Source organism: Arachis duranensis, chromosome 5, assembly GCF_000817695.3.
Source record: "Arachis duranensis cultivar V14167 chromosome 5, aradu.V14167.gnm2.J7QH, whole genome shotgun sequence".
Classification (NCBI taxonomy): domain Eukaryota; kingdom Viridiplantae; phylum Streptophyta; class Magnoliopsida; order Fabales; family Fabaceae; genus Arachis; species Arachis duranensis.
Window position 1 is genome coordinate 79,682,569 of NC_029776.3, and position 11,341 is coordinate 79,693,909.

At 37.7% G+C, this 11,341-nt stretch overlaps 1 long non-coding RNA gene across 1 annotated transcript; it reads right to left on the reverse strand.

Annotated features, from left to right (window-relative positions):
• Nucleotides 1-953: 953 nt before the first annotated feature.
• On the reverse strand, nucleotides 954-2,154 carry LOC110281150 (uncharacterized). Its single transcript, XR_002375756.2, has 4 exons — nucleotides 1,759-2,154; nucleotides 1,551-1,655; nucleotides 1,158-1,387; nucleotides 954-1,082 (listed from the first exon to the last, which is right to left on the reverse strand). It is a non-coding gene; the product is annotated as an uncharacterized LOC110281150 (long non-coding RNA).
• Between the last annotated feature and the right edge of the window lie 9,187 nt (nucleotides 2,155-11,341).

The following is an 11,341-nucleotide window of genomic DNA, read 5'->3' on the forward strand; positions in this document are numbered from 1 at the left end:
GGAAAGGAGTAAGAAGGATTGGATGAAGACAGTAGGAAAGCAGAGAGACGGAAGGGACAAAGCATCTCCATTCGCTTATCTGAAGTTCTCACCAATGAATTACATAAGTATCTCTATCTTTACTTTATGCTTTATTCATATATCATCCACCACTACAAGAAAAACACCCATTCAGGTACACTTGAAAAGTGTAGCCCAAAGTAAAAAAAAATGATGCCTTAGGCTACGGCTACGCTTTCTGGGCTACACCTTTTGGGGTGATTCCTATTCGGCCGTTGCCTATTCTCAAAGGCTACGCTTTTCTGCACCAAGGGCTACGCTTTTGGCATTTGGGAATAGGCTACGCTTTTCAAGTGATGTTGTTCAGGACCAAAGGCTACGGTTTTTAGCTTTCATTCTTCCAGAATAGGCTACGCTTTTCAGCGCTACTGCATCACTTATAAAGCGTAGCCCCATTGTATACCATAGCTACTTTTTATAAGCGTAGCCTTAGGTCCCTATTTTTTTTGGGTATACTATAGCTACTATATATAAGTGTAGCCTTAGGTCTCTTTTTTTGTATATATATTAATACAACATAATGTATAATAATTCTGCATTTTTATTTAACTGAGTTGAATATTATAAAATAAAAATAAATATATAATTATACTAAATAATTTCTTTAAATAATAAATAATCTTTCAACAAAATATATTTCATTATTAAATTCATTAAAATATACTATCACTAAAATTAATTACTACAGCATGAAATATTTCATTAAATTCACAAATTCACGAAATGAAATCTTTATAGCCTCTTTTACTAATCAATAATCATTGTACACGTTTACTTTGTAATGCAAATAAAATGAGATCATACTATGAGAAAAGAAAAAACAATCTTATAACACTTAAACTCTATGAACATTCCATATAAAAAAAAATTGATACACATTACATAAGAAACTTGGTCCTTACACTAATCCTTGATAAATGTATTTATCAACATGTTTTGGTTCATTCCTCATTCAATATCACATACAAATCTATTCTTCTTGCTGCATCACTTCTTCTGCCTTCTCTCTAGTCTCTCCATATCTAATTTAACACAACCAAAGATATTTGTTACTCTACCTTTCTACTTATAACTAATTTTTTCAAATTGAAACTAACCTGTTTAAGAGGCACTTGTGACAAAATTTGATGACACAAGACTTCCTATTTTTTACATTCTTACACATAGTAGCAAAGTGTCTCATCTTTTTTCAGCACTATAAACATTACAAAATTAAGATTAGAAACCAAAAAAATAACAAACAATTCTTTTTCTTACCATAGTGAACATGCAGAAATTTGTCATCAAAACCAAGGATCTACAAAACCTGTTCTCCACTGTCCAGGATCTACAAAACCAAGGTTACAAAAATTTTAATGGAAGTCACCATTTTTAGGTTTTGGAGACTTCAATATTTGGCACAAGTTGAATGTGTAATGATGTTAATAAAGTTTAATTATTTGAGATTCAGTATATGGTAAATTAATGAAGCACTTGAATAGAGTCCAAACCAGTTGTTCTCCTTCTTTTGCAGTATTTTCTGTGATGCAGTTGTGAAGAGGCTCCACATGTTGGCTATCGTCGAGTTGAACACCAATAAAATACTGTACTTCTCTCTGTTGAACCGAGTAAAAAAAAGTGCTTATCCATCCAAAACAAAATTTGTGTGGCAAAATATTAAAAGAGCTAACTTCTTCACTTGATTATGATAAGTTATACCTTCTGGTCACGCATAGGTTGCATATGGAACAAGTTCCAGAATTTTTTACCTGATGAGTTGAGCAGAAAAAGCTTCAATAGCAATAATAGAAATAATAACTGCAGAGATCATTAACCTGACAAAACTGTTTGTACAAAATTAGTCTATCCAATTCAGTAGCCAATATTATAACTATAGAAATAGAGATCATTAACCTGATCAGTACTTTCTTTTACCCAGTTTCAGTTACAATCTCTCTAGTGCATAGCAATACAAGGAGTAAGAAAAAGATGGTCATACCGTCATACCATATTTCGCAATATCTACTCATGCATCCACTCCCAAAAGCTACTAAATAAAAAGACAGTGAAACTATATATATAATGGTAAGTTCTGGTAAAAGTATAAAATCTCTCTTCAAACATAGTTCTTGAATCTTGACTCTCATTTTTGTAGTTCAAGCTACAAGGGCTAACCTCAGTATACAGTTTCTATAGAATGACAAGGGCATTTTGATGATAGGCTCTCTCAGCATCAACCTATCAAATGGGAGAACAAATGAGAAAGGAAACACAAGGCTCTCTCAATTTTCAACACATAGGCCATAATGGTTAAGCAGCAGAATTAGCTAGAATAAACTTAACGGAAACACTATTAACACAATGGCGTTCATCAGTGGGTGTCTTGAACCCCTCTTCTTTGAAAACATAACCCAAATGGCCACCACATGCTGCACAAGTTATCCCAGTCCTCCTCCCATATGGGTCTGGCTGAAAGTGGTTTATTCAATCAATGTTAGCAAAGGAAAAAAAAGAGAGATGAATATCCAAATATTGAATAAGAAAAAGAACTCACTGAGCGATTGATGGCACCAAGTAAACCCTCAAAGAAAGCAGGCCAACCATAACCAGAGTCAAATTTAGTGGAAGACTTGTAAAGAGGAGTTGCACACCCAGCACAGTTGTAAACTCCTTCTTCATAGAACTTGTTATATTCCAGTACCCTTCAATCTGCATAAGTTCCCATTGCAGTCAATCTCAACTCAACTCAAATTTGTCGCATATCATAGAAAATTTAGTGAATGCATAGAACTCTAACAGGACCTAGAAAATCCAAACCATCTAAAAGATGCCAATTAAATATATAAATAAGTTGAAATGCTGCTTTACCGTCACAAGCACTTGATGGATCTCTGTCTAAATCAGCAAGCTTCTGAAAGAAGAAGCTATTGAAAAAGTATATTATTGAAGTTGCAAAAATTACAACACTGGCATACATATTGCTCACTCTTACAAAGATTTTCCCTCCTTCCTTTCCTAGGTAATTGATGAGATACGGAGATAACACATATGCATGTACAAATGACAAAGAAAGGGGGAGAAAACCAATTTCTGAATAATACAAGTAGTACATACTCATTAAAATTATAGCAACATTCTAACTTCTATTATCATGCTTAATATAAAAGTCAATGATAGTATCATTAATGAATGTCTCTAGCTGTAAAAGCTTGACATCTCTCTTACTAATAGAAACAGCATTAGGTTCCCCCTTTTGAAAAATAACTTCATCAAAAGCCTTTTCAAAATTGCAGTACGTGATATCACAGTAAAAGTCAAGTCATTCCTCTTAAAAATCATCATCTTGCACTGATAACAATAACCATTGCCAAAAAAAGCAAACAAAAATAAATTTAAGTCAAGATTTTAAATCCCAGACCAAGCTTCATGCAGTGATCTGCTAAATCAAGCTTAGAATTCAACCTAAAAGTGTTTAACAATTAATTCATGCTCCATAATGTGCACTAAGAGAAAAATATCATCGAAGCAAGCAATTCTATCAACACAAGCAACATTAATATCCAATTCCAGTGCAATCTCTATTGGATTTATTTTCTGAATTGAAGTCATGTGAGCATATATAGAATTAAAGTGATTGATCATCACCAAAAACAAATCCCATAAGGTCACTATATACCTTCAAAACCTAATTTGCAGTGCCTAAACTTTTGTTCTGGACTTAAAGAACAAGGAGGAAGAAAGTATTGTCTCCACTGCACTTTTTAACCTACCCTGATGTCAATCTTTACCGCGACTGAGATTTTAAAACTTGAAAAATATAAGACTATTGGCACTAAAAATAAATCAAAGCTCATAAAAAATACCAAAAAGAAAACATAAACACAAGAATCAAAAGAAGACATTAGAAACAAAATATAACCTGCATTACTTTTTACATCTTTGATCCAGGGATATTCTTATCAAACAAATAAGTAACAAAACAAAACATTAGAAATCAATTTTCTCAAAATGGTTTCACACAAGAGTATAGTTAATACATAAACCACCGCATTACAAGTAATGTTTCACTATTCAACATATAATCAGGCAAAAAATAAGGGAAGAGGAAAAATAGAAGCTTACCAGAGACGAATGGAGCCAGAGCAGAAAGCGGCAAGTAAGGTTGCGCTGGCAGAGATGATGAAGTAATAGAATAATAGAATATAGCAAGAGCAGCACCTTGTAATGACCAAATGCCACTTCTTAGAATAATCCATTATCAATGAAACAGAGTTCCAATAAAAGTCCATCGAATTCAACCACCATAACATAGAACAAACTAATTTCTCATTTGAAACACCACCAGATAAAAAGAATGGAAAAATTAAAATCAAATAAAATAAACTACTCCATAAATCAATTAGTTTTTCCCTTGATAATGAAGAATAATTGGGAAACATCATAACCAAAAACAAATTAAAAATACAACATGATGCTTCTTAATTAAAAAACAAATAATCACAGAACCTCCCCTAATCAGAACAAATTCAAGACAACAACAACAGGGATCAGTAACAAATTCAACTCAGCTTAATTATCCAGCAACAAATTCTACTTCCAGCAACAACCACATTTATGATATGTTCAGCATCAAATTCAACTTACAGCTGACAACAAATTCTACTTCTAGAATTCTAGCAACAAATTCAGCTATGATAACTATGATAACTTTCAGGCAGCAACAAAAACTTAAACTATGATAACTTTCAGGCAGCAACAAAAAACCTTCAATTCTCCAAATATGATTTACAGCAGATTAACATTAGCTAAATCATAATTTCAGCAACAAACTCAACTTTGAGCAATAAATTCAAGATGTACTAATAATTTACAGCAATAAAATTAAAAGAGAAATAACAGGGCTGAAGATGAAACTCACATAGGCAGAGCGACGAAGCAAGCGTTGATGGAAGACCCGAGCCAAAGCTGAAACCCTAAACCCAGACTCAGGGCCGAGGAAGCGTTAATGGCCGAAGCAGGAAGGCGAGCTTACGAACTATGATAGAGCGCGACAGAGCTTGAGCGGTGATGACCTTGAAGCGGCGACGCGAGCTCGAGGCGGCGACGAGCTTGAGGCGGCGACGTGAGCTTGAGGCGGTGACGAGCTTAAGGCGGCGACAGAGCTTGAGGCCGTGACAAGCTTGAGGGGGCGAACAGAGCTTGAGGCGGCGACGAGCTTGAGGGGGCGACCTAAGCTTGAGCGGCGACGAGCTTGAGGGAGCGACCAAAGCTTGAGGAGCCGGCGACGGGCTTGAGGGATAGAGTGGCGAGAGAAGAGAGAGGTGAGATGGGTTCTGATTCAAGGTTAGGGCACCACGCAAAAAGGGTAAGTGAGGGAGAGAGTATAGTATGTGATTTGATGAAAAGGAAACAAAAAATTACTAAGTGTTTGTGAGTTGTGTTAAATTTTTTTGCACTAGATACATTAGGCATCACTTTTAAAATGCATCCAAAACTTAATAAATAGGCTACCGTCTAAAAGCGTCTCTTTTGATACGAAAAGTGAACCTATAGATATCAACCTACGGCTACGCTTTATAAGTGATTTCTATAATACCTAAGGCTACACTTTTTAAATGATGCCACAATTGTGTATCCTTTTCTCTTATAAAAAGGCAACACGGAGAAAAGCGTAGCCTATTCATAGAATAGACTACGCTTTTCAAATGTAGCTTAAAAAAAGTGTGGCTGAATGGGTATTTTTCTTGTAGTGATTTTTTTTTTCAATTCTTATAGTTTCACATGAGTAGGTATCCAAATTCCCTTTAAATTTTCATGACACATTCCCTTAACAACTTTTGTTCCCACAATTTCCCATACTTAACTAGCACACACAATTCTATCTTAAGCTAACCAAAGATTCAATTTGGGATATGCAATTGTTTTTCAGCTTAAGGTTAGTAATGTGGTAAAATATAGAACAAATGGGGTTTTTAAAGGCTCAAAGTGGTTAACAAGGGTAATTGAAAAGGGTAGGCTTGATTTGGATAAGTGAGTTTAAACAAATAATGGCCTCAATCATGTGCAAGCATGTAAATATAATAAATATTGGACATATAAGATAAAACAAAATATAGATTACAATCATAGAGAAGTAAACACACAAGAATAAAATAATTATGGTTAAATAATGTAACCATACATAAAGGCTCAAATCTTTCATAAGTTGTGTGTTCTTTAGCTCAAACATCATGTTCCAAATACAACTCAAGCAGATTTATCATAAAAATTTTCTGAAAAATTAGTGAAATTTTATTCCAAAGATAGATTTTTAAAAGAAACTTATTGTCTTTTCAATCAAGTAAAACATGCATGCAACTATTCTAACCTCTGCAATTTATTCTATTCTATAAAGGGAAGAAAATCTAACTAAAATATCCTAATTATTGGTGTACAGAGAAGAGAAATTACCTCCGGAAGTTAGGTACTGACCGACCTCCCCACACTTAAGGCTTTGCACCGTCCTCGGTGCCATCTGTCAGGAACAGGGGTGGGCTGGTAGCAGTATCTCCACAGTCGGGACTATCATGGCTCCCAGTGCTGGTAAAAGAAGTGAAGTCTGGAGTGTCTGAGTCCTTGAATTTTCCTATGATCAGCTCCTTGAGGTATGTGAATCGGCGCTTGTTACGGCGCTCTCTCATCTTAGCATTCTGTTCATGCCGATCCAACTTTGCAAGTATCTGCTGGAGCAATTTCTCAGTTGTAGATGCTTGTGGTGTTGAAGAAGGAATATCTTCAACTGGCTCAGTATGCTGGCTTGTAGTGGCTGCTCAAAGTCTGAGGTATTTCCCGTTAGGGACATATTGATCATCCCGTGGAAGCATGGCTTTGGTGTCCCCAGCTCTGTAGGAGACTCCGGCGACTGAAACAAGATCTGAGACCAGGGTGGGAAAAGGTAGGTTGCCCGGGATTTGCACATGCTCCATAGCATTCCGGATGTGTCTTGAGAGAACAGCCATGTCTGCAGTGAAGGAGGACTCATGAGTGCTCGGAAAGACGTAATGGGACATGATCTGTGCCCATACGTGAGCCTCCAAGGTAAGTGCGGAAGCCAAGATTCCCTTAGGGCAGGTACGGTGGTATCCGTAGATCCAACGGCTACCAAGTAATGCAATGACTCCAAGGACGGAGTCCCAGTCAAGTTGGTATCTCTGGTGCTGAAGGGTGGCTTCTTGAAAAGCGTCCATTCCTGTTGGAAAATGGGGAAGACTTAGAGCTTGCTGGATGGCCTCTTCTGTAATGGGCACTTGCTTCTGCCGGACATAAACAGACTGCAGGGTCGGTATGTAGAAGTTGGAGTAGAACTCAACTACCCAAGAGAGATTGACCTGCCTCGACTGTCTCCGTAAGAAACCCCATTGTCTTCGTTCAATTTGTGGCTCAACAAAGGTGGCAATATTGGACGGGAGGATTAGAAGGTATTCATTGTTATAGTTTCTTTCTGCTAGGATAGGGAACATCTGCTCACAGTAGCGATTGGGAAATCGCGAAGCATCCTTTGTTGGAAAGGCTTTCTCCTTTTCGTCAACCTTTATTATCCTCTTAACTCTTTTTGTTGAGGGCTTGATTGTGGTAAAAGAAGGCTCTGCCACTAATGCTCTTTTAGTTCCTCTTCTTGCTGGTGGTTTGGAAGTAGCTTTCTCTTTTCCTTTCTTGGTGGCCATCCTGAAAGAAGGGAAGAGAAAGGAAATTAAATGCAAAGAGATAGAGCAAAGAAGAGGGTAGTGTAAGTGATAATCAATGCACAATAAGGATAAATGGCAGTAACACATGGTCCAGATTACATGTGAAAAGCTCATCAATGGAAATATAGTAAGTGCATGTAGGACAATGGAATGCGAGAGGTTTATTGGCATGCAGGCAAAGGCATGAGTAGCATATATCAAACATTCAATGTCCAAATTAGATTACCATTTGTAACAAACTAGCCATCACGTTTGTATTGACAATTAAATTTAATTAATAAAATATGAAAGGAAATTTGTGAAAAGCAAGCATTGCATATTAGAGTAGAATAATGTGAATAAGTGCATAATGCCATATGGGCTTTTTCACAAACACATAGCATGCATGTAGAATAAGCTCTTGAAAGTATGAATTTGAACATGCAAGCATTCCCTTAAAAAGTAATATATATGATTGTCAAACAAATTTACAACAAACCATAAGCATATAATGATAAATAATGACTCACATAAATAGATAACACCAAGTAAAAAGGAAAAGAAAAGAAAAGAAAATAAGAATAATGAAGAAAAGAAAAGAAGATAGCATATGAAAATAAGAAGAATAGTAGAAAAGTGGGAAAGAAGAAAAGAAAAACCTTGTTAATGGGGGTGAGAGAGATAGAGAATGAAAGGTGAGATGGAAAGGGGAAGGGAGAAAGAAGAAAGCGTGACCTATGTTGCGCTGCTGGCGCGAGTGCAGCCTCGCTCCAGCACAACTCTCTGTTCAATTTATGTTAATTGCCAAAATCGGGTGACGCGATCGCGTAGGTCACGCGATCGCATGAGTGTGTATTATAAAATGAACGACGCGGTCGCGTCACCGACGCGATCGCGTGACAAGGATTGTGCTTCCAGCACAAATCCAGCATCACTCTCGCACAGAATGTGACTGTGCACCCTTTTACGTTGAAAACTCAGGGCACGCGGCCGCATGGGGCACGCGACCGCGTGGGAGGCCATGATTTCCATGCGACGCGGTTGCGTGAGGTAATTTGTGCCATTGGCACGCCTCCAGCGCGGCTCCTGCATAACTTTCTGTTCATTTTTATTTTTCTTTACTCTCTCTGCCACGCGGACGCGTCACTGATGCGACCGCGTCGCGCGGCAAAAATTTTTTTTTTAATAAGGACATGTAAGTGTAAAAACATGAAAGTATTAATAAAGAGAAGAGTCATTGAAGAATAAAAAACTAAAAGTGAAGAAAAGAACGATCATACCGCGGTGGGTTGTCTCCCACCAAGCACTTTGCTTTAACGTCCGTAAGTTGGACGCTTCATTAGCTCAATCTGCTACTATGTGGGGATCTTCCAAGCGGAAGATCTCGAGCTCCTTGTTTTTCTGCACCTTCCCACCATGGTACAGCTTCAGGCGGTGTCCATTGACCTTAATAAGTTCAGAGCTTGAAGGATGGCTTAGGTGATAAACTCCGTACGGTTCAGTCTTCTCTACTCTGTATGGACCTTCCCATTTTGATCTTAACTTACTGGGCATTAGCCTTAGTCTAGATTTGTAAAGAAGAACAAAATCTCCCGCATTAGCCTTAGTCTAGATTTGTAAAGGAGAACAAAATCTCCAGGTTGAAACTCTTTCTTCTTGATGTTTTGATCATGCACAGCTTTCATTCTTTCCTTGCAAATTCTGGAATTCTCATAAGCTTCTAGGCGAAGGTTCTCCAGTTCCTGCAGTTGCAACTTCCTTTCAGCTCCAGCATTCTCAATTCCCATGTTGCACTCTTTAACTGCCCAGAAGGCTCTGTGTTCGATTTCAACTGGGAGATGGCAAGCTTTTCCATAAACCAAGCGAAAAGAAAACTAAGCAGAAAGGACTCATCCCAATGGGTGTTTTATATGCTGTCCTATATGCCCATTGGTCTTTTCTATGAGGTTTGACTATCTTCTATGAGGTTTGACTATCTTCTCTGTGCTCCAGTCTTTTCTATGAGGTTTGACTATCTTCTGCAAGATACGCTTTATCTCTCTGTTTGACACCTCGGCTTGCCCATTGGTCTGAGGATGGTATGCTGTTACAATCTTATGAATTATCCCATGCTTCTTTATTAATCCTGTTAGTCTCCTGTTACAAAAATGGGTGCCTTGATCGCTCACGATCGCTCGTGGTGATCCAAAACGGCATATAATATGGTTTCTCACAAAGGAAACAACAGTGTTAGCATCATCAGTGCGAGTAGGAATTGCTTCCACCCATTTGGAAACATAATCTACAGTTAACAGTATATAAAGATATCCACTAGAATTTGGAAATGGACCCATGAAGTCAATGCCCCATATATCAAAAATTTCACAAAAAAGCATATATTGTTGAGGCATCTCATCCCTTCTGGATATATTACCAAATTTCTAGCATGGGAGACAAGATTTACAAAACTCAGCAGCGTCTCTAAAAAGAGTAGGCCACCAGAATCCACAGTCTAAGATCTTTCTAGCTGTTCTTTGAGGGCCAAAATGTCCTCCACTCTCAGATGAGTGACAGGCCTCTAAAATGGACTGAAATTCTGATTGAGGCACACAACGTCTAATTATCTAGTCAGCGCCACATCTCCATAAATATGGGTCATCCCATATATAATATTTAGACTCGCTTTTTAGCTTGTCTCTTTGATGTTTAGAGAAATGTGGAGGGAATATGCGTCTAACTAAATAATTAGCAACAGGTGCATACCAAGGGACTACCTCAGATACTGCTTGTAGGTTATCAAAAGGAAAATTATCATCTATAGGAGTAGAATCATCCTTTATATGTTCAAGGCAACTCAAGTGGTCTGCTACTAAATTCTGATTACCACTCCTATCCTTTATTTCTAAATTAAATTCTTGTAACAGCAGTATCCAACGGATAAGTCTTGGTTTGGACTCCTTTTTAGCTAATAGATACTTTAGAGCTGCATGGTCTGAATACACTACTACTTTGGTACCAAGTAAATAGGCCCGGAATTTATCCAGAGCAAAAACAATAGCAAGAAGTTCTTTTTCAGTAGTAGTATAATTGGACTGGGCAGTGTCTAAAGTCTTAGACGCATAGGCAATAACAAAAGGATCCTTACCTTCACGCTAAGCCAGCACTGCTCCTACTGCATGGTTGGAAGCATCGCACATGATTTCAAACGGCTGGCTCCAGTTGGGTCCTCTCACGATTGGGGCTTGAGTTAGAGCAGTCTTCAGCGTATCAAATGCTTGTTTGCAATCCTCACTGAACTCGAACTCAATGTCCTTCTGCAGTAATCTAGATAATGGAAGTGCCACCTTACTAAAGTCTTTAATAAATCTCCGGTAGAAATCTGCATGGCCACGGAACGAACGGACTTCCCTCACAGAAGAGGGGTAAGGTAGACTAGAAATAACATTCACCTTTGCTGGGTCTACCGAAATGCCAGTATTAGATACCACATGTCCTAATACAATCCCTTGTTTTACCATAAAGTGGCATTTTTCGAAATTCAATACAAGGTTCGTATTAATACATCTATCTAATACTTTCGATAATCCATCTAAGCAAAGGGTAAAAGAATCACCATAAAT